The 22,919-nt window shown below is 28.2% G+C and overlaps 1 protein-coding gene across 2 annotated transcripts in view; it reads right to left on the reverse strand.

Annotated features, from left to right (window-relative positions):
- Window positions 1-22,644, reverse strand: part of LOC100166656 (prothoracicostatic peptides) — a 35,533-nt gene extending 12,889 nt beyond the window's left edge. The window contains exon 1 of one of the 2 annotated variants that reach the window (XR_510760.3): window positions 22,173-22,644. The gene's annotated coding sequence lies outside the window, so the exon portion shown is untranslated. The remainder of the gene's footprint in view (window positions 1-22,172) is intronic. The other variant, XM_001949730.5, reaches the window with a different exon arrangement.
- Window positions 22,645-22,919: the final 275 nt, after the last annotated feature.

Consider the following 22,919-nt stretch of genomic DNA (forward strand, 5'->3'; position numbering starts at 1 on the left):
CCCGCCCGAGTAAAAAAAAAAATAGTTGGGGTACGTAAAAAATAAAAATAATAGTAGAGGAGCTCCGTCCCCTTATGCACCACCTCCCAATTCGAGAACTTATTAATAATTTATAAATTATAAAATATATAATATCATATAGGTATAGGTCAAAATTGAGGATTCGTTGAATACACAACGCGTGGTGTATTGTATTTTTGTATTGTTTTTATTCAATCGTTTGTTTATAATTATTGTGATATTAACTCGCGGTTTGCGTTATAAAAACAAAAACCTCTATTTAATTTCGTTATTGCGAGTCGACTCTGTTTAAGCCTAAAGAATTAGGCCTACGTCGCGATCGGTTTCATAGGTAGTTCCACACAATCAGGACAAATTATTAAACGAATTACCGTCATCTTTGCGGTTGGCCATGCATTTAATTCGCAACTATCACTTAGCAAATTGTCGTAAGTATTGCGATTATAGTTATAATATTATATAGGTACGTTTTAATCGTGGATCACCATTCACCGATAAAAATATAAAATAATCAAAAACCAATCGTAAAAGTATAACGTCTGTTGCAGTGTGCTGCAGAAGTCGAGTTATGCAATCGTCGAAATGTTTTTACTTCGTTATTGTTTCCCTGTTTTTTTTTTTCTATAGTATAAAATGAGTTGTTAATTATTCAAATGATTTATCACGGTGGGAATTGTGCAACACTGCAACTGTACCTAATAACAAATAAATATTAGATTGAACACAGTAGCGTATATATGTACAGGCGTGCAGTGACCGCTGTTTTAGTGATCATGTCAGGTATTCGTATCTCCTGTTGCATTAAATTTATTCATACCTACGATAGCAACTGTACAAGATTTAAGGCCTATTGTGACTTTCAATGTATAACCATTCAATACCCCCTTATACGAATATAATTGCATGATAAATAATAGTGTTTCAAAATAATGTAATCAAGTTAATTATTATAAACTCAATTTGCACGGCCTCGCATATTATTATTATAATGCAGACATGTCGTATATAATATAATATATGATAATATATAATGTAAATAAAAACCAAGATATTCGTAATAGTATTTATAAATTACCAGTGCGTGATAGATTATGTAACGTGGTTTTTAATTAGTTAATAAGATTTATATGATATTAACCTTTCTAAAAAATGTAAAAACGATAGTATATGTATATAATATTATGAACTGTGAATTATACCTTTGGATACATCTTATGTAAAGCAATCGATAGTGTTTAAAATATATATAGTTACTAGTCGTAACGGTGGATGGAAGTTGATAAAGTTAATATAATGTACCATTTTAAGGTATATAGGTAGTACTTACCTACCTATACTGTTTGAATAGGTATCCTATTTCATAATATTATGCGCTTTATAAATAATACAAAATAATTTGATATTTACAATATTGCCAATTTTGGTTTTACAAAAGTGTGTCTAGCTGTCGCAAAATGTGCCATGTGGTAATACATGCATTTAACGCGTAGGTACACATATAGTTATAATATGTGTAATAATATTATTCTGATATTATGTAGTTATATAGTTATTCTGATACCAAAATTGAAATATTATATAGGTACGTATCAATTGAAAAATCATATGTATAAAAATATGTTAACATTTTATTCGATTTTAATCATCTGAGTTTTCTTATAAAATTTAAACTGTATTTTTGTCAAAGTTTCTGTGTACATACAGGCCATGAAACTTTATAAATATCTCAAAATAAATAAATCTTTACAATATTCGTTTCACAAAATTATGTCTATAGCTGTCGGTAACCTGTAATGCATGCGTGTAACGTATCTATAGTTATAGTTATTGTGATAGGAATATTTCAATATTATATAGATACCTAAGCATCAATCGAAAAATCACAAGCATAAAAACATGCTAACATTGTATTCGATTTTAATCATCTGAGTTTTCTATTGATATTCAAATTGTATTTTTGTCAAAGTATCAACTATGGCATACACTTATAACTTAAAAGTTAGGTAAATATTAAGTTTAATGGTATACCCAACACCGAACGTATAGAAGTAAAAGTTTAGAAAAACGAGAAAAACCACTCAACCCGTCGACTTATAGAAGTTTGATCATTTACAGAAACTCTATATGTGTATGTCCTTAGGATGTTTAAGAAAATATATATGGGCAAACATACAACACAAAAGAAAGATAATACTAAGCAGGAAGCATAACATTTGAATATTTCCTAACATGTTCACGTGTATGTACAATATAAACGTATTGCGTTGGATTACGAAAAAAAAAAAAATCAATCACGAATAATGTTAGGTATTTAAAATGACTTAATGGAAATCTGAAATGATATCGCAGTTTGTGTCGAGAGATAAATTGTTGAAAAATAATATAATGTTTGTTAAAAAAAATAATCGTCGTGTGTTTCATTAGTCGCGGTTATAAATAAAAACGTAGGTACCTCAACCGAGATAATCGCTGGGCAATTTGGAAGGAAAATAAATAAAATAACTTTGTGCAGCTAGTAATGCTATATTAATAACAATATAAATTATAATAGTGAGAGATGAATACATTTATGAATTTATCGGATACCCTCACTAAAGTGACAGCAGTATTGGTACATTAGTTTTGTTATTTTTTTTTTTTATTTGAAAAATTGAAACTAAAAGAATAATAATAACGTACTTTGTACATACAACGACAGTTTGAAAAAAGGTTTAGCATTATTAACTGCTTTCCATGAATCACCGTGGTGGTCTATCCCATAAATAAAAATGGTAATTTTTAGTTTTTTTTTTTTTTTTAAATTTGGCATTGGCATCTGAACCACTTACTTACATCTTTGTCTTACATTAAATTAAAGCAAGTCATAAAAACTGACGAGTTCGTTTACATAATATGGGTAAGTCACTATTATAGGTACATGTTATAATATGCTGGTCTGTTTATCATCAGGTCCCGTATAGTGTTTCTATTACTATTATTATTACGCATTTACGTTAACCTAACTATAACATGAAAAATTAAATTGTGTAAATATAAATATTGTGAAAATATGGGTTTAGTGAATAATGACAGTAAACATTAATAACGATATAACATTTAATTACAAAATCTAATCAAATTAATTTGCGGTGTAGGTACCTGATAGTTTTTTTATCTACAAAAACCACAAATTTTAATTATATAATTTAATGTTATTTCTGAACAGTTGTGACTATTTTTACGATTTCTCATTAACCTTTTCAAACAATTGGTTTACGGTTTAATTAGTTTTTTTTTAATAGATAAACACTCATTTTTTGTCTGTTGCGAAATTCACTTGTATCAAAAACTATCAAATGTATAAGTACCTATGATATACTGATTAATTAAAGTTATACGTTTCGTGGCAATGGCAATGCACAAATAAGTTATAATTTCAGTTACTGTATTTGTGTATAATGTATAAGTCATTAGGGTGAAAAAAAGATTGGTTCCCTTAACCTGCACGTTTATATTTAATACGCCGAGAATATATTATAATATAAACTAAAAAACATTTTTTTATCGATTCATTTTCACCGAAACTAATCATTGTCACATTAATTCGGTTTGGTTTATATTTTTTGTCCACTTTATGATTTCAGTGATTTGGACAAAAACAAATACCCGAGGGTTTTAATTTAAAAATGAGCATATACTAGCTTAATTGAAAAATTTGTTGGACCCATCATCCAATTAGCGTTTGTGTGCGGAATTGTTTGGAAACTTTTCCATTATTCTCCGTAGGTATCTACTGGCTAGGTAGGTACTGCAGTTTACACCCTCCCGCTGTATAATCGTAATTATAACATTACACATAATTACAATGAAAATAACACGCGTACAATTTTTTTGAAATATTCCTTCATTTTCAATTCAGAGGTAAAAGTAGAATTAAAAAACTTTCTACAATAAATTCAATAATTTATTTTAATTCGTCTCTTTTTTTCAAAAACTTTTTTATCCGGTTAAATAGTAGGAGGATTCCGTGTTTACAACGTTTAACTTTTTTTTTTTTTATTGTAATCATTCCGTTTAGTCGGGTTGAAATAAATGGACATTTTTACAAACCACGATAAATGATAATAATTAATGTTAATCGTTGTGCAGTTCGTAATAAATTGTCTTGCATCTGTTATTCACGATTCTAATCATTCCATGCGAAAATTATTTACATAAATCCAATATATATAGTAGTAGTCAGTAAAAATTATAATTATTACCTACCTATTAATAATTTAATATTAAGCAATAAATGGATGTTTTGTTTCGTTTCGTCAGGCAAAATACCTATGTAAAATTTTTAATTTATACTCTCAGGCGTGAATATTCTTAACTATGATGTAGTATACTATAATAAAATTCCAACAGCAACGCAGTATAAATTAGATTTTTGATCGTGTAAAAAAAAATGAAATAAATATATTATAATATAATATGAAAGACGCTAATATTTACAGTGTATTTTTCAATTTTCAATAATAATATACATTTTTTTTTACAAAACCAGTAAACAAAAATACGATTTAGCATTTTCAACTTATGATATAGGAGGTATACTCATACTCATTAATTGTGTATACATTTGAATTCTGTAGATAATTTTTATTGGCATTTTTCCAAACTCGTTTACCATTTGATACAAGTTAAATAATGTATACGATTATGTCGAACAGGTAATTATCGTCGTAATTCATTACTCATTATAGAATAGAATAGAATATTATTATGTATAGTGTGGAAGGATAATTATTACAGATTTATAAACCTAACTTCATCATCTATATTAGGTAGTTAGGTACCTATACATATGTGTCTAAACTCTAAACATAATGTCACAGTGTATTATTTATTCTGATAACACGACATAAGTTAAGTACTTTTTCTGAATAATAATATATTCCGTACTTTTAATATTTAAATCTATTTAATTTAAAGGTAAGTATCAAAACTACTTAAGTAATAATTATAATAATTATTATATTATAGCATCGCTATACTTAGAACCTTATGAATTATTTTATTTGCATAAGAAACTAATAGTAATTTAATGATTTTTGGAACTATTAATATTTTCCTTCTATCATTTATTAAAATATTTAAATATAAGATGGTAACGACAATAAGAATAAAATAGTTCTGAATAAATACTTAAAAAAAAATAAAAAACATTGAAAACATTTATCGCAAATATTAACGTGCACGATATAATAATAATAGGGACTATACATGTGACGTACAATACAGTCATCTTATTTTGGTATATCATCCTACCCAAACCGGCAGTGGTAGTGTTTTTTGAATGCGGGGGTGAATAACTAAGTGTTTTCTTTATATTTTTGAAAAATGAAATTTTAATACTAACAATATAATAATGACCCTTTAGCGAACATTGCAGTCTATCCATAAGTGATTTTAAGAGCAGTCCGTAAAATTTAGCGACGGAGTTATGAAACCGTTGTACGCCTATATACGAAAAACAATGTACATATATTAAGTTTTCAAAACAAAAAAATCACAGGCACTAGTAGTCGGGGTCGAGGAGCGAAACATGTAATTTGTGTAATGCGTTTTTTCCCCTCTTCATCGTCATCATCAAAACACACAGCCTACTTTTAGGATTTTCAATATTCATTGCCACCATTAAATCGTTTGTAACTTGTGACTGCAGCCGGCAAAAGAGATATATTTATATATAGCACTATAATATTAGCTCTCGTAAATAAAGTATATAATACAATACACATCTATACACACCCGATGCATTAAGGATCTATGACTGTACGCGATCATTTTATACTCGAGTTGTTCTTTTATTTTTTTCCGCTTCGAAAAACCCATCCGTGTTGTATCTTTCGTGTACGACGTATTTATTTTTTTATTTCCTTTCCACCCCCGCCGTTTCCCTGCAGTAGATACGGTTTGATACAACTGTACAGAGTTCACTGAACGAATTATTAATTGTCATTGCGAACGATTAGTCCTTTACATTTCCTCCCCCCCAAAAATACATTTCGAGTGAAATAATATATAGCCCATATAGATATATAGGTTATAGGTTGTGACAAAGTATTTTTACTATATTTTTTTTGGATTTTATCAATATTCTTTTACGCGCGTACTATGACGCACTGCATTCGTCGGGTATCGCGACGATCCTGTTATATAATAATAGTAGTAATAAATAAAGTATAGTATCGTAAGTACACGTCGTACGAGACTATATATATATAAATTTACTCGAATCGAAAACAAAATGATGCGCGCAACTTAAAAGTTAAAATATTAAATTTTTATATATTATACTGTTGCAGTGTTGGGCAGTATAAAAAAAACGTTTAACAAGGCATAATTTTTTCGGTTAACACAATTTTTATATTAATTACACAAAGTTGAAGAAAAAACTCTTTTAAAGTATGTCAATACTTTCAAATGGAATTAATAACGGTTTTATAGCAACCGCAAGTAGTCTTGTGCGTAATCGATTCGTTTCGTAAGAAATATATTAATTATGTTTATTCGCATAGACTATATAAAAAAGTATAAACCAAAAATCAATAAGACAATTTAACAGAGTCAACTATTGAAATACGTACATTTATTCTTAATGACAGTTATTTATTATTATTATTGTTATTATTAGTCGAAGTACTTGTTTTTTTTTTTTTGGAAAACACTAAAAAATATCTTCTCATTGACATTGTTTTTTTTTTTTTTTGTTACGCTAACAAACTATCAGCTGCATTGTGAACACTTTTGAATACATCTTATTTATAACTTATATTTAATAAGTAAATTGTGTTTTAAGATACTTATTTTAATTTGGTTTAACTAAGTTAAAAATTAAAATGATTGCTATAATTTTTCAAAAAAAAAATATGGTTTTAATTTTGATTTGTTATTGCTTTTATGAGCTTTAATAAGTACCTACCTAAAGGGTTTAGTTTGGGTTTATTTTTTATGTCCGATGTACATTGTAGGTAGGTACTTATAATTAAATTAAAAATATAATAAATCGATGTTTAACATGTTTTTAAAGAAAAATCAGAAAATAACCAAACTAGGATTTTATACTAAACAAAAAAAAAAAACTCTAAGTACACACTTTTTTCTAATAAATTTTAAAGTCGAACACTTGGGTACCTATTCAGTATTCACAAATATATTATTAAAATAGGTACTTACCATTATAATGATATAAGGTAGGTATATTGAAGCTTCTTATTTGAATAATATACAATTTCCACAATTTATCGACAATTTCTTTTTCAAGAATGGACATAAACCAAGTGTCATGAATAAAATTACAGTGAAATAAAAAAACATAATATCTGTTTAACGGATTTTACACTTACTATAAATAAAATTGTCAAACTGCAAAAGCACAAGACGCGTGACTAATGCCAAAATCTTCAAATTGATTTTGTTATACTCGTGGGTTCTTTTATAATATAATTTCCTTACAATAATTGTCCGATGTGCGAAAAAAAAATATCTAACAATAATACAGTCGAACTAGGTTAACTCGAAATCGTCGATACCTCGAACTTTTTCACCGGGTCCTTAGAATTTTTTATAATTATTGTATTATCCTCGGATAACTTGAATTCTTGAATAACTCCAACTTTCTGGCCGGTCCCTTCAACTTCGAGTTAACCACGTTTGACTGTAGGTTAATATATAATAAAATTATGTACCTATATAGTACTTTTAACTTTGTGTAATTGATCGATGACGGGCTTTACGTTCACATCGACGTGTACGCGATATAATACTCTATCTATACAATCGTATACCTACTATCAATTCGCAAGTTAATTTTATAATATATAGGTATAAATTTAATTTAAAAATTAGGATTTAATGATTATTAAAGAAATATTTTTATTTTTTTTTTGATGTTTTACACTAATAAAATCATATCAGAGTTCAAAATGTTTGTTATGTTCTAACTCCTGAGCAAATAGATAATATTATATTACTTTGATATTAACTAATATAATAAATAGCAATTACCTACGGTGTTATTGTGATAATTTCTAATGGGTTTTTATAAAAGAAATTTTACTGTTTGACGAATGATAGTAAAATATTAAAATATATTATAGAATAATACCTAATTAGGTACGTAGTAATTAATTTTCCAACATATTTTATTAAAAATTATGTATTTTTAGGTCACGGCAGTCTAATATTATACTAATATTAATAATAATGGTAACTATATATTATACAGGTACTTATACTATAATAATATGATACCTATATAATATATTGTACAATAATTGTATGTTTGTATATTTGTTATAAAATACGTGCAATTTATATAGATTGTAGGTACATTATATATAATTTTGCAAACTCGCGTACCTATCTATATTATAGTAGGTATAATATCAACTTTGTTAACACAGGATCACTATTAGATTGCATTTTGGTAAATCCGTGACGTAGAACCCGCAAAGTCTATATTATAATGTAAACAATTTCGGAGTCTGTACAATATATTTTTATGGGGTCCTAAAAATTGTAATGGCCCATTTTGAATGTTGAAAACAAAAACAAAAAAATATTTGTGTAATCCGTAACAGTATTGTTTACCTTGGCTATCTCATATAATATTGTGTATGATACAGTGGCGTGTAATTGAGAGACGAATGGATGGACGAACGGATGGATGGATGGATGTATGAATGGATGGATCTATTGGAATTCCTTGGTTTTTTTTATATGCACGATTAGTTTTAATTGTATTGGTAAGAAATCGTATATGTATATCGAATTACTATTGAAGGAAATAAAAAATGAATGTGACATGCAGGTAATAAAATATTTGAGAAGTTGACTAATGTCGGGCGTCAACATCCCTCCCCACACATATTATCATCGTGGATATAAAATTATAAAACTGTAACCATCCTCCCGCCGCCCATCAATGGAGTCCTAAATACTCCACTGATATCATGCAGCCATGGAAATATGTGAGTACCTATATTATATTGTAGGTATACTCGTACACAATATAAAATTACGTCATGAGAAATAGCTATGAATAAGTATAGGGCTGTAAGTTTAAGTAGGCCTATTAGTCTGCAAGTTTTTGGATATCTATATTATATGGGTACATAATATTATAATAGAATAATGCTTAGGATTATCAACATATTTTGTCGTATTTTCAGTTTAATCATCCGAAATCCTGGTCCAAAGTTGTACGTCTCAAAAATAACACATTCGCTTCATCCGCTCCCCCCCTCCCCCCGGGACCCAGAGTCCGAGTCTGTAGTAACCCTGAAATAATAATATATTAAATCCAAACATATTATAGTAGGTAGGTATGCATATTTTCTATACATAGTATTCCCCGGCGCTAGATAGGTTGCCATCCAATTACCGAGTGTGGGTGTACGCCGGCTGATCCCTGGAATTATTTCACGTTCGAATTCTTCACACACCCGCGTCCCGCATACATAATATGCATATAGGTATAGGTAGGTACCTATGACTACTTTATCCGTAGCATATTATAACATAGTAACTCGCATGCACGCTAAACTCAAGATATTGTTTTCGACGTCAGTTATGGTCCGAGAATTTTCTCAATATTATTATGGTAAATAACATATTTTTGTCGTCTCGGCGCAGCAAACCAGCGATTCTCGTTATTAAATATTGCGATTAGATCATCGGACACGAGACGTCTGTCTAGTGACCGCGTGCACTTAGCATAATATTACAAAATATAATATTTTCAAATATTATTATCATTATAACTATTATAGGTATCATAATTAAATTATTCATCATACTTTGTTTTCATCGATAATAATCTCAGTAATGCTCACATTAAGACTATGACAGACAGACCAATTCGAATTTATTTTAATATCATGTTATTTATTCGAGCTATTTATTACGAACTCCATTCTCTCCAGTCTACGATACCTATACGACTATATACGTTAACGTTTACTTATAAGTTATAAGTTATATAAAATGTTTTTGATGAAAATTAGATCAAAGTATGTAGGGTACCTACACTATATTATTAAAAAATAATAAAAAATAAAACAATGTAAACTATCTTTAGAAATAGATGCTGATCCATCCGTCTCCTTTTATCACAATCGTTTTTTATATACAATGCGATTTAACATTGAATTCAAATTTAATACACCCAATACAGTGACCTACTCAATGAGGGGGAACATTCGAAACTACTTCACAGCTGAGCGACTTGCCCAGTTTTTTTTAAACTTTTCAAGAATAATTAGAAAAGGCAGGGTTTGTATTAAAAAAGCAATCTTTCATTATATTACTTTTTATATGATAAAAAATCAACAATAAATAATAAGTAGGTAATACCATTTATAAACTCTTTCTTACAATATTCGGCCTTAAAAATGACAATATTACATTATATTTAATATTACATTTTACGTATTAATCGTTATAGATCCCAATTGTCTAATATATTATGTTATTATAATAAGACCATAACTATAGGAGCAAAAAGAGTTTAAGATTTTTTTGGGGAGGGGGGATTGAAGGCCCACTATAATAATATATCGAATAAGCTTAAAAAAAAATAGAAAATGTTTGTGGGTACTATCGATATATTTTTTTGGGGGGGGCTTAGCTCTTAAATCCCCCCCCCCCCCTATTTGCTCCAACTAAGTGTGGCAGGTCTTGCCTGTAGGTATAACGAAGACAAGCAACCAAAACGCAGCATTCACATATCATTTATATTATTCAATTATAATATACGCATTCACTTTAACGCAAAAGTACAGAACCTCCACATTTAGCTCTAAGATTTTTGTGTCAGTCCGTCCATGTCTCTCATCATGATAGCACAGCCGATATATTATTTCGTTCTCCATTTCGTTAAACAAAAGACGTGTCAAGTACTGTCACTAAAGTGACTAAAGTCAGAAAAAACTGAGTTATGTCAACATTTCTCATGTACCTATGTCCTATACTTACAACCAGTTTTGTCTGCTGTTAAACATACACAATTCGCAAATCGTTTATGACATTCTTTTACGACTCTATATGTATTAAATTTAAGAAAAGTCAAGCAAATATTAATACTATAATGATTAATGAGTATAAACATTTGGCTAAAATCATTCATATTATATTATACGGTCTTGGTATTAAATAAAATAAATGGGATGATATAATTTTGTATTTAAAAAAAATGCTCTTGTCAATAGAAATCAATACGTCATATTAGGGATCATTCCGAAACCATAATATGCAAACGATAGTTTCATTGTTAATAATGTTTAATTAATTGCCTGATTATAACTTATATTGAGTCTGGATGAATTTATATCGAAATCGTACGATATAACGATTTTATTAAATTCATATTCAATAGGAATAATATGTAAGAAACAAAATAGCTTACGTGAGGTAATGTATTATTAAAATGTATCATTGCCTTAGGACTAAAAGTAAAAATATGTATCGACATAATAATTGCGAATAATGCGTGTACAGAGAAGTGTGCATAAATGTGTGCCTGCGTACGGATGTAAACCATTCACATTTTTGAATTTTGATTGTCTTATTACAATAATGTTCACTTCCGCGTGCATCGCGTAATACTATAAATACGATAAATTATCATAAAATTGCATTTTATAGTTGTTTATTACGATTTACGTGATTCGAATCGGATATATTATTACACTATTACAGTAATACAGTATATACCTACTTTTATACGCCCCTGGACATTTTTTTTTCAATTGAAGAGTTTTGTTGTTTAAGAACAAGACTGATGGAATACACGTCATAAATAACTCACTAGGACAGATTAAAAAAAAATTGCTTTCGCTTTGATCACCCCGTTTAACAGGTTCTATATTGCAGAATTAAAATTAAAATGTATAGTAGGTATACAATCTAAATTATGTATTCCATTGATTCTTCCTATTACCATAGGACGTATTACGATGTTTGTAGGGCGTAACTATATAAATGAAATCTTTTATTTTTTGTAAATATTTTACTGTCCGTAATATTATCTCGAAAACAAGCAAAATATTTAGACCGTAGGTATGTGAATGCAGTGTTGGGCCAAAAATACAATCTATGTGACGATTAAAGTTTATAAAGATTGTATTTATGATTTAAAATTGATAAATTTTAATAAATAAACAGTAGTTGAATTTTCCAACGCACTAAAGGATAAAGAATTTAATGTTATGTATTGTTGATGTAACATAAATAAAATGTTACAATTAAAATTTGGTTGGTAAAATTAATTGTTCTCCACAAGCAAAAATGCAATTATTATATGATCCTTGATTGATTTTTTTAGGCAGTTTAGCTTTATTTGTAATACAAATATATTTTTACTTATTATCATATTTTTATCTGACGATATTATATTGATAGTGACAAATTCAATTAATGTATATTTAATGATGTTTATGAATTTTAAATCAGACATCAATATATAAACCTTAATCATAGAGTTTTTTTTTACCCAACACTGCGTCCATGAATGTCTATTATTTAATTTTTATAATTATGTCTAACGGTAATTCTAGTAGTATACTTTTGTAATAAAATACTCTTTATAATAATAAATGAGCCACATATTATAATAAGTAAGTATAGTATGTACACACTTATAATTTCAATTATTTTCAACGATTCGAAAACATCACAAAATAAAATATTTTAGAAGTAATAATCACAACAGATTCGAAGCAGGAAAATTGAAAATTGTATAAAAGCTAAAAGCATTGTAATAGCTAGGTACCTATTTTATAAAAGGGATTCCTGGTTATAAAATTGAAAACTATACTGTTAAAATGTTATGTTTTTCGTTATTTTATTATACGGAATGGAAGATTGTATGAAACATTATTAAGACAACGGAAATTAGAAGTTTTTAATTATTAGGGATTATAAAAGTGCACAAAACATATTTCATAAATTCACCATGTAAACTTTGTGAACAATAAATAAATGCTGAAAAGGATAATAATATGAAGAATATATTATTTATACGAATACATCGTTTAAAAAGAAAAGAAAGTTGTACGTATTTTATGCGAAGCACTCGTTTGTCATATAACATAAAAACAGTAAGTTTATGTTATCCGTATCATATATTATATGGGTTTTTTACTTCCATAAAACGTGTTTTTTAAATCAATCTTTTTATTTCATCGTTTACTATTGTATATTTATTCGGTATTTAGCTCATACTAATCGATCAAATCATTGGTTTAAAAGTAAATTTTATCAAAATTCACAAAAATTACGAAAACATTTTGTTACATTTTAATATTTCAACATAATTATACGATCGATAATATTATATTATTAAAGCAAAAAAAAAAAAACTAAAAACCAATTTTACTTCATCGCAAACAGAACGATTCAAAACGCTCATAATATATATAACAATAATTATATTATATTTTTCTATCACGCGCTCTCCGTCCAAAAAGCAATTGCAACAAAACTCGAGCCCTAACCCACGTACCTCACGTACCCCACGTTATCTATATATACATAATGATCAATCGGTTGACGATCCTACTGCAGCTATTGCCGAAGAACAACTAATTTAATTTTGTAGGTAACGATCGAGTGACGTACCCACATGTCCACCACGGCATGCACACTCGTACCTGCAAGCGCTCTTTAGCGAAATACGTCGTAGGTATAATATAATATTTATAATATTATCATGTCAAGTGAACTTTCGCCGATTGCAGGTTACAATAATATTATATTATTATAATGGGCGCGCATTACCTACGGGTCAATATTATTAAATACAGTTGCAGTGCGTTTAACATAATAATATTATCATTTCACTATCTAGAATATAATTTATATAGCTGGTAGTACATATTATATAATAATATATCAATTAAAAAATCAATGACATAACTGCAGCAGCAGTACGCAGTCGTAATTATTTATAATCGCGCGCAGTGATGTCGCAACGGCGCCCGTTTGAAATGCATTTTGTATTTTGTTTTTTTTTTTTTTGTTCCGCTGCAGCTGCAACGTCTTCACAAGTGATGGCGGTGGGGGGAGGAAATTCGTCTGGAAAAGTCTCCGGGGGACAAATCCCCGTATATCGTATTCCATTTTTTTTTTTTTTTGTATTATGTACGGCAACAATATTATTATTATTATATTATACGCACGGCGTATATCGTCTTTTATGGCGGTGTTCTGAAACTTCGTTAAAACGCGGCGACCGACAAAATAATACGACGGTCGTACACGATAATATATTAATATTATCTGCACGGCCGCCCCGCTGACGAGCCCGCCGGAAAAATACGAATGTCGCGCGAAATAACCACACAGCAGCGCCATAAAATAATAATAATAAATAAAATATAGGTATTATATTATGTGCGTTTACGATCGATATGTAATTTTATTATATTATATTATGGCCGGCCTGTGACCAAAAATGTGACAGACACGATGGTACTATATATTTGCACACGGCCGAACGATATTTAATATATAGATCAGTGCGGTGGGTAGATACTAAAGTGTTAACAGAAAAATAATTGCGTGTGTGCTTATATATCGAAAACGGCTCCGAGGATTTCGTCAGGATTTTTTATACCTATGTAGGAGGGGTTTTTCGAAAGACTTCGTCGACGGAGACTCGACCTTTGTCCTTTTTGAGCAATGCTCAAAATTAGGAGCACTGTCACCGCTGCTATTTTAATTTTTTCGCTTGAATACGCCGCTTTGTTTTTGAAAAAAAAAAAATGTTATAAATATAATAAAACAATTTCGAAGGCCGTTTCCCTGCAAAGTAGATTCACTTCTATTTTGACGGACGATCAAATCGAGAGTTTTCTTTTCCTTCTCTATAATCTGAGATTGTTCAACCGAGAAACCTTGGAAAATACTACTTATCAATACCCATCAAAATTTAATAAACACCTAATTTGAGTTTAATAACCAAATTACAATTTTTGTGTTTTAACGTTAACAAACAAATATATCATTTTCAAAAACTGAACTCGAGCCTAAGCTCGATCACCCGGTCCTATATATAGTCATATGAGTGCCTATATTGAATAAAATATACGTATTTCAGTATTTGTATAAGACTATAAGAGTATAGTCATCATTTTCCAACAACATTGTTGGCAAATGAATAAAGTGTCATTATATTTCGAGCAGGTTCGCTGAACATGGTTTAAAGTTTAAACTGATGCTTCCGCTAGTGCAAATTCCTCAAACTCATATGAACCGATCGCTGCTTACCCCTCGAACGTGTATTCACTGTTACAGTAAGTACTTGTTATACATAACTTATAATACATATTTTACATATAATATACTGTAATCGATCATGTATACATTTTCTGTAACTATTTTGACTTCATGTAATGATGACTAGGAATACTCAGCATCGCGTATAATATAGTTAATATTACACTGTACATGTTGGTACTTATCAATTATGATATTGTTATTATTACCTACTCCAGTCGATAGTTAAAATTATTATTATACTACTGTAAATATAATACTTAAAGCTGAAAATAATACTATCATACCTAATGTAATTGAAAATTATTTTTCATAAACGAATTTGGCAAAGGAAACCTAATGTTTACACGTCTGTAGTACATATAACAATAAATAACGCGTAGACATATATATAAAATATATAGATCGATTGTTGTTTGAGTTTTGGAAAGTTGTTTTCACGACAATTTGAACTTTTTTTAAATTTGAACTTTGTCAATTATCATGAATAATAGTGCCGTGAGAAATATTTTCAAGTAAAATATAAATGTAATTTAAAAAAAAAAGTAATATAACCTACGTCTAATAATATAATTTACAAAACTAAATTTAATGTGTTATTGTATGCGAGTCCTTTATTGGGAATTGGGATATAGGAGAAATACGACTTAACGGGGACTATGTAGGTATACTCTAAAAGTTCAAAATGGGTATGATAACTGAGATTTGTAATCGATCTCATAGGAGCAGGGGGTACAACATAACGATCACAATATCACATATATGTTCAACTAATATAGTCATGTAGACAAATAGACAATACACGAAAAACATAGATTGAAACTCAAATTAACCACGCATAAGAAATCTAGGTCCCGATCATGTGAATGAAAATAGGTAATACAATACAGAGTTTTTTGTAATATTACCAGAGTAAGATTACTACAGACTAAGATTACACATTTAGTAATATCAATTTAGATTGTCTATATTGTATGATGTACTAATGGATATTCAACTTTGATTCCGAAATCGATCATTTTATTTTTATACAAATATAATTTCAATACAGCTTTAGTTCAATATTGTTTACGCATTATTAAGTTATCTATTTTTACTATGAGTACTATGAGGTACTCCATAAAATGTTACTCAGCTAATCTGCAAAATATAGAATTAATAAAAAAAAAAATATTTTTATGAATTTCATTAGTGATTTTTCGGTATTCATAAGGTATTTGCGTGATAAATACGTACATAGCAGACTAAGTAGAGTATAAAGGTATAACATTTAAAAATTCACACATATTTCAACTGCGAAAATATTTTTAAATAATTTCTTATTTCTAATTTAGAGTGCCACTTAATACATAAAATATTATGTGGTTTTTCAGTAACTGGAAGAGTGTTTTCCAAAACTGAGTATTGATAAGCATTGAACACTCGTATCACTAGGAATGACTAATGACTAATGATTCATGTTGCAGTTGCACCTAACATTTTATAATCAATGAAAATACGTAGGTATACATTTAAAGTTTATGACTAATTTGAATTAATATATCTATTTATACTTTATACTTATACGCATTTATAAGTAATGATACTAAATAACGATCCATAGCTTAATGTTTACTATTGCGTTAAAACTTTAAATAACTCAAAGAATGTATAAATTAATTGATCTGAAAAGTGAAATAAATATAAAATTGGTGTTAGCTAGGCTACATGATAGTTTTAAGATAATTTAAAATCACAATTTAAGGTGTCGTCATTTTGTAGAAAAAAAAATAAGTAAGTAATTTATTTCTTACAAATCTTCGTCAGTTTCTTGCAATTCACTTGAGAAATTACATATTTTAAAAATAATCTATGTTTATAAATTTACAATCTATATAGCTACCTACGGGTGATGCGTGTAACAATTTAAGCTTCTTTATATAGCCATAAAAAGTGTTAATCGAAATAAAAAACCACATCATTGTAAAACTCATATCAGCCTTGCATCGATCAGAATCTAAAAAACCCGCATTATTTCCGAAAGCAATCAATTTCACATTAATTCAAACTTTAAACGAGTATGAAAAAAAAAGATTGTTTTCTGTTTTTTTTTTCAACAACAATTATAGTTTGAATAAAATTGTTGGATAATCAAAATTGATGAGAAAAAAATAATTGCCAAAATTCTATATTATACGATATGATATCTTGTTCTTGTAAAAAAAATGTACATATTTCAATAGATATAGGCGATAATCATTCATAAAACTATTTTAATAATAGTCTCAGGGGTTATATTCTCCTTAATAAATCAAATTTATAATTCGTTGAAAATAGGATTGATTCTTAAATGTCATAATGTATTATAGTTTTTTGATATATCTTTGATAATTGGTACCTAATAATAATAATACTGCTCTAGAATTTTCCTATGACCAACGTACAGATGGGCTTTACAATATATTGTGGAAAAATTTCAGGAGTACTGTTGTTTTTTAACCAGAAAAAGCAAAATAAAAACATTGTAAAACCAATAGGTAAGTTTGTCTCCCTTCTCAAAATCAAAAAATAAATAGATTAGAAAAAAAACCATTTATAAAAACTTATATATTTTTCATCTGCTCTTTCCCCTCTGGCATGAAACAATATTAAAACGAAAACCAATATTTATATTATATATTATATAGGTAGTGAACTATCATAAAAATCAAATTTATTGTAAAAATACACAAAACGAGAATCGAATCTACAATCAGAATATTGGCAATTGGTTAGTATTAGTACCTATTTAGTATTAGTATTTTTTTTAGTATATTAGCAACCTAACTAATTAGATACCTAGGTAGTAATTTTCTATTGTTTTATTCTTATTACGTATAGTTGTTAAGCATGAAATAATCCAATGAATTTTTAATATTTTCATTTTAAAAAACGTAATATATTACAATTATTAAAAAAAAAATTGATCGCATCCGATATGTATGATACTAACTAAAGAAGTGATAACAGTTTTATTGTTTGATAGGTAACCTTTAATAGGTACTAATAATAGTATTAACCACTCACGCTCTGTTAACTACCTAATCGTGTACAATATAATTACATATCTTTGTTAACCAGCTAAAATATTGTTGGCATTTATACTAAAAATTGTTTGTAAATATGTGTCGTTGGCATGCGGTTAAGTATCTACATATATGTATACAATTATGTCATACATAACTGCGTTTAATGTTTATTATCATTAAGTATTATTGTTCTGAAATCGTATAAACAAGAAAATAACGCATCCATTTAGTGTGTTTTGCAATTTTCAACTTAGAACTTATTTATTTGTATTTTGCAACTTAATAAGTATTAGGTACCTAAACCAATTGATATTCATATCGATTGAGTTACCTATCCTGCCTGCCGATAATATACAGAAATAAATAAAAAAAAAAGTGTAATGAGTCTTGTAAAAGGACGAAAGCGTTTAATTGGGCTGTAATATATCTTAAACGAGGCGTTAGACATTAGCCCAGTCCACGAAATATTGAAACATTAATCTTAGAACATCTCGATAATCTGGGTTCTGAAAGTAGAAACTTGTCATTGTCCGAGCTATGTAAGTTTCGACGTTATTGCACAAAAGTTTCAAAATCGTATAGGTGTCAAAAAACGATTCAAATTGTTTGACATTAATCTTTAAACATTAATTCCGTAAACTTATATTACACCTATATACTAGAGTTTATAATTTGACGCGTATTTTTTAATATTATATTTTGGTTAGGTATTCAACCTTCCGTACTGTATACCTATTTATTATCTTCGATAAAATCCCCATATAGTATATATTATATTAAGTGATAATAGAAATAGCTAAATATTGTTAGGTATGACAACTTAAACATTTATTGTTAAACCATCATTAATATGTATATAAAATTAGATACCTGGAGCTATATTATTTATCATGTTTTACAAAAAAAAATTGTTGACTTTTATTTATACCTATAATAATATGACTTGCATATTGTGTCATAGAATTAATTTAAAACTTATGAAAGATAATACCTACCAGGCTGTTGAGAACTAAAGTCAACTATAATAAGTAATAACTATATAGTCCAAATTTATTCTCTCTTAAAACACTTAAAATATTGTGCAAATATTCTATAAAACCTAAGCGATTTGACCATTAATATTATTATTCATATTATTGATATTATATACAACATAAAAAATGCAACAAAAAATGCAACAAAAATCAATGAACCTCAATATAATAATAAATAATATGCTTTAATATTCAATTAATTGTATTATTATTATTTTTTTACAATATTCCTTATAATAATATCATTTAAGTGAGGTACACTTGCATAATGAAATAATTGAACTATATAATAACAGTTAAGTGTTTATTATAGTGTTTTTTTTTTTTTTTATTGAACGGTTCTATTCATTGTTTTAAAAGGGGTTTATTTTATATTTTTATTTAAAAATGAATAATTATTTATTTTAAAAACTTAAAAACACACAATCGCAAGACCAAAATTAGGATACCATTGTCCATTTTAACAAATACGTTGTTTTTATCAACAAAGGTTAGGAAAAGTAATATACGCGACGACACGGTAACTTGTCAAAATGATACAAAAAAAAAGATGGTTGGTGCGATTGTTTAAAAAATATTTTTTCATGTACCTTGATATTAAAATTAAAATAAATTAGTATTTTTTTCACACAATTTACAAAAATATATTCCAAAATATGCTAATAAATAATCTAAATATTCCCTAAACCGTGAAATATTCTCAAATATACAGAAAAAAAACTTTTTTCCATGAGCTCTATGTTGAATGAATCGTCCACATTTTGTACTTTCAACTTTTTTAAGGCTGCACATACTCAGTAACAATATTTAAAAACATATAAATCCGGACTATAGAGTAATGACAATTTCAAGCTAGATAACCACTAAACCACCATATTGGATGAAAAAAAGAAATTAGAATAAAGTGGACTCGATTGATGTTTGAGACTCATCGTAATCATTGCGAATAATTGTATTCTAACTATATCAACTATTATTTAATATAAATATTATGATATAATATATTTCAAAAAAATAATCGATTTCAAATATAGTAGTCTGCTGTTAATAAAATAGCGTTTGTCATTTTTCAAAAAGTTAAATGTTTAATATAAAATATCTTAACTAAAATCGAAGTTCGTTCCCATATTTTAATAATAATCAATAACGATTTCGCTACAAGTGTTCTAATTATTCATAAAAACAATTTACTATTCAAATTTGAATAACAAATAGGTACTTTATTTAGATTAATTTATTACACTTAACACTAATATTTCATTTGTATAATTTTAAAATGTATATCAAATTATTTTTAAATTAAAAAAAAATAAAATAGTATTAATATTAGGAACCTATCAATAATAATTTATTTTCATCAAACAGTTGTTCTTACATTTTATATTTAATTCAGAAAATGTAAATACTTTTTGTCCAAATATTTATAAATGTTGGATGTAAAATGATTTTTTTTTTTAATAATTTAAAAACGTAATATTTACATAATATTTATTCTTACATTTAATTGTGTATGGTTTATGTTGTATTACTTGCTTGATTACATTACAACATTAGGATATATTTACAATTATTACGATTTACGACTATAATCGCCAAAAAATATGAATAAGGTGTATGAACTACAAGAATTATAAAAACCTCGATGGTAACAAGTTAATCAGCAGATTACTATCACTTAGTTAAATTAATTAAACAACACAGTTAACTAGTTAAGATGAAATTATATTTCATTTTTTTGTTTAATCATTTAAGTGGAAAGCACTTATTTGTTTAATTATTAAGTGACATTACGCAAATTTAACTGAAAAACTGCTTTAAAGATGAAAATTAATAATGCATCTGATTCCTTTTTACAAATTATTAATTAATTTTCTGCAGATATTAGCCAATAAATTATAGTGTCCCAATAAATATATTTTTAATTTTTAGTATTTTATCATTAAATCATAACAGTAAAACAGGAATAGTACACATTATAATATGACAGTGATAGATTTAAAATTATGTATACCGTCAGTGTGACTAAGTATTCCGATTTAAATTATTTATTATAATTTTACACTTTAGCATATTATTACATAACAATATCTTTCCATATTTTTTTTCAGAATTTTAAAATACGTGAAATTTAAAGCTTACTCAAAACCATTTTAAAAGATCGCTTTTAAGTTTATAACACGATTGTTGAAAATAATATTGATTAATAATGTATTATTATTGTTTAAAAACGTCTATTAATTATTTTAGAAAGTAGACTTATTTATTATGTACACGTTAAAATAAAACGAATAAATAATTTTTATATTTGTACAGTTAAAGTTTTGGCATTTCAAAAACCAAGCCATTCTATTGTATATCTTTGTAGCTATAATTATGCTGATTGTAGCACAATATTGTATATTTAAATAATTTATACGGTACGTATTAACAAATCAGAATCCAAATTTTGTTTTCCCGTCTTCTGCATCGCACACACATGTGTGTATTATTTGAATAAATAAAACTTTGCTGCAGATTATATGTAAAATAATTTTTAAAAAAAAAACATGTTTACATCGTATAAAACAATAGTGAAAAACGATATTTTCTCATAATAATATATAATTGAACAACAATAATTTATATACACAAAATTATAGAAATATATAGAATACCAGCAATTATGTATTGAGATACTCTTTCCATTATGGGCGGGAGGTTGATATTAAAAAAAAATAGACAAATTATATAATATTATTATTATAATAATCGAGGTGGTACAAACCTTTTTTCGCGGTTATCCGGTAGTCAGACGAACGGTGTTAAATGTACACGCGTGTACGCCGTTTGCGTGCCGTTGGCGTATTAAAGGCGGCGGCGGCGGATCAAAAGCCTGTTGCGTACAAAACACGGTGCGGACGACGACGGCGACCACTCGAAGTGGTTGTACGGGTAAAAATCGCGGCACAGACGTGTGCGCGTGTGGCGTCGGGGAGCGAAAAGGTTATAGTTGCAGTAATATGGAATAACGCTCGTTTTTTTGGGACGAAAAAGAAGATCGCGAATATATAGTATGATATTATCGGGCACCGACGACGACGGCCGCGTGCGGTTTATACGACGACGGCGAGATGTACCGGAAATGGATCCGGATACAATGGTATTTATTATAAATAATATATAATATTATACTATGATATTATTGTAGAATGTACTTTAGTCCGCGGCGATATTTTTTTAAACGTCGTGTGCGGCTCGACAACCCGCGACAACACGTTATATACACACAAAACTCCGCGTCGGTCCCGCCCCCGCAATCTTTTACACCCTCTTACGTGCGCCCGCGCGAACGCCATCCCCCCACCGCGGCAACGAGACACCCCCCGCAAAGATATATATTATTTTGTACTTACGCCGTGGTTATATATGTACATATGGGTACTTGCAGCTATAATGTCCCTTTAAATTGTCTGTCCACGAAAATCCAGAGATTGTGTGTGTGTGCGTTTGTGTGTGTGTGTGTGTGTGTGAG

The sequence above is a fragment of the Acyrthosiphon pisum genome, chromosome A1 (genome assembly GCF_005508785.2).
Source record: "Acyrthosiphon pisum isolate AL4f chromosome A1, pea_aphid_22Mar2018_4r6ur, whole genome shotgun sequence".
Classification (NCBI taxonomy): Eukaryota; Metazoa; Arthropoda; class Insecta; order Hemiptera; family Aphididae; genus Acyrthosiphon; species Acyrthosiphon pisum.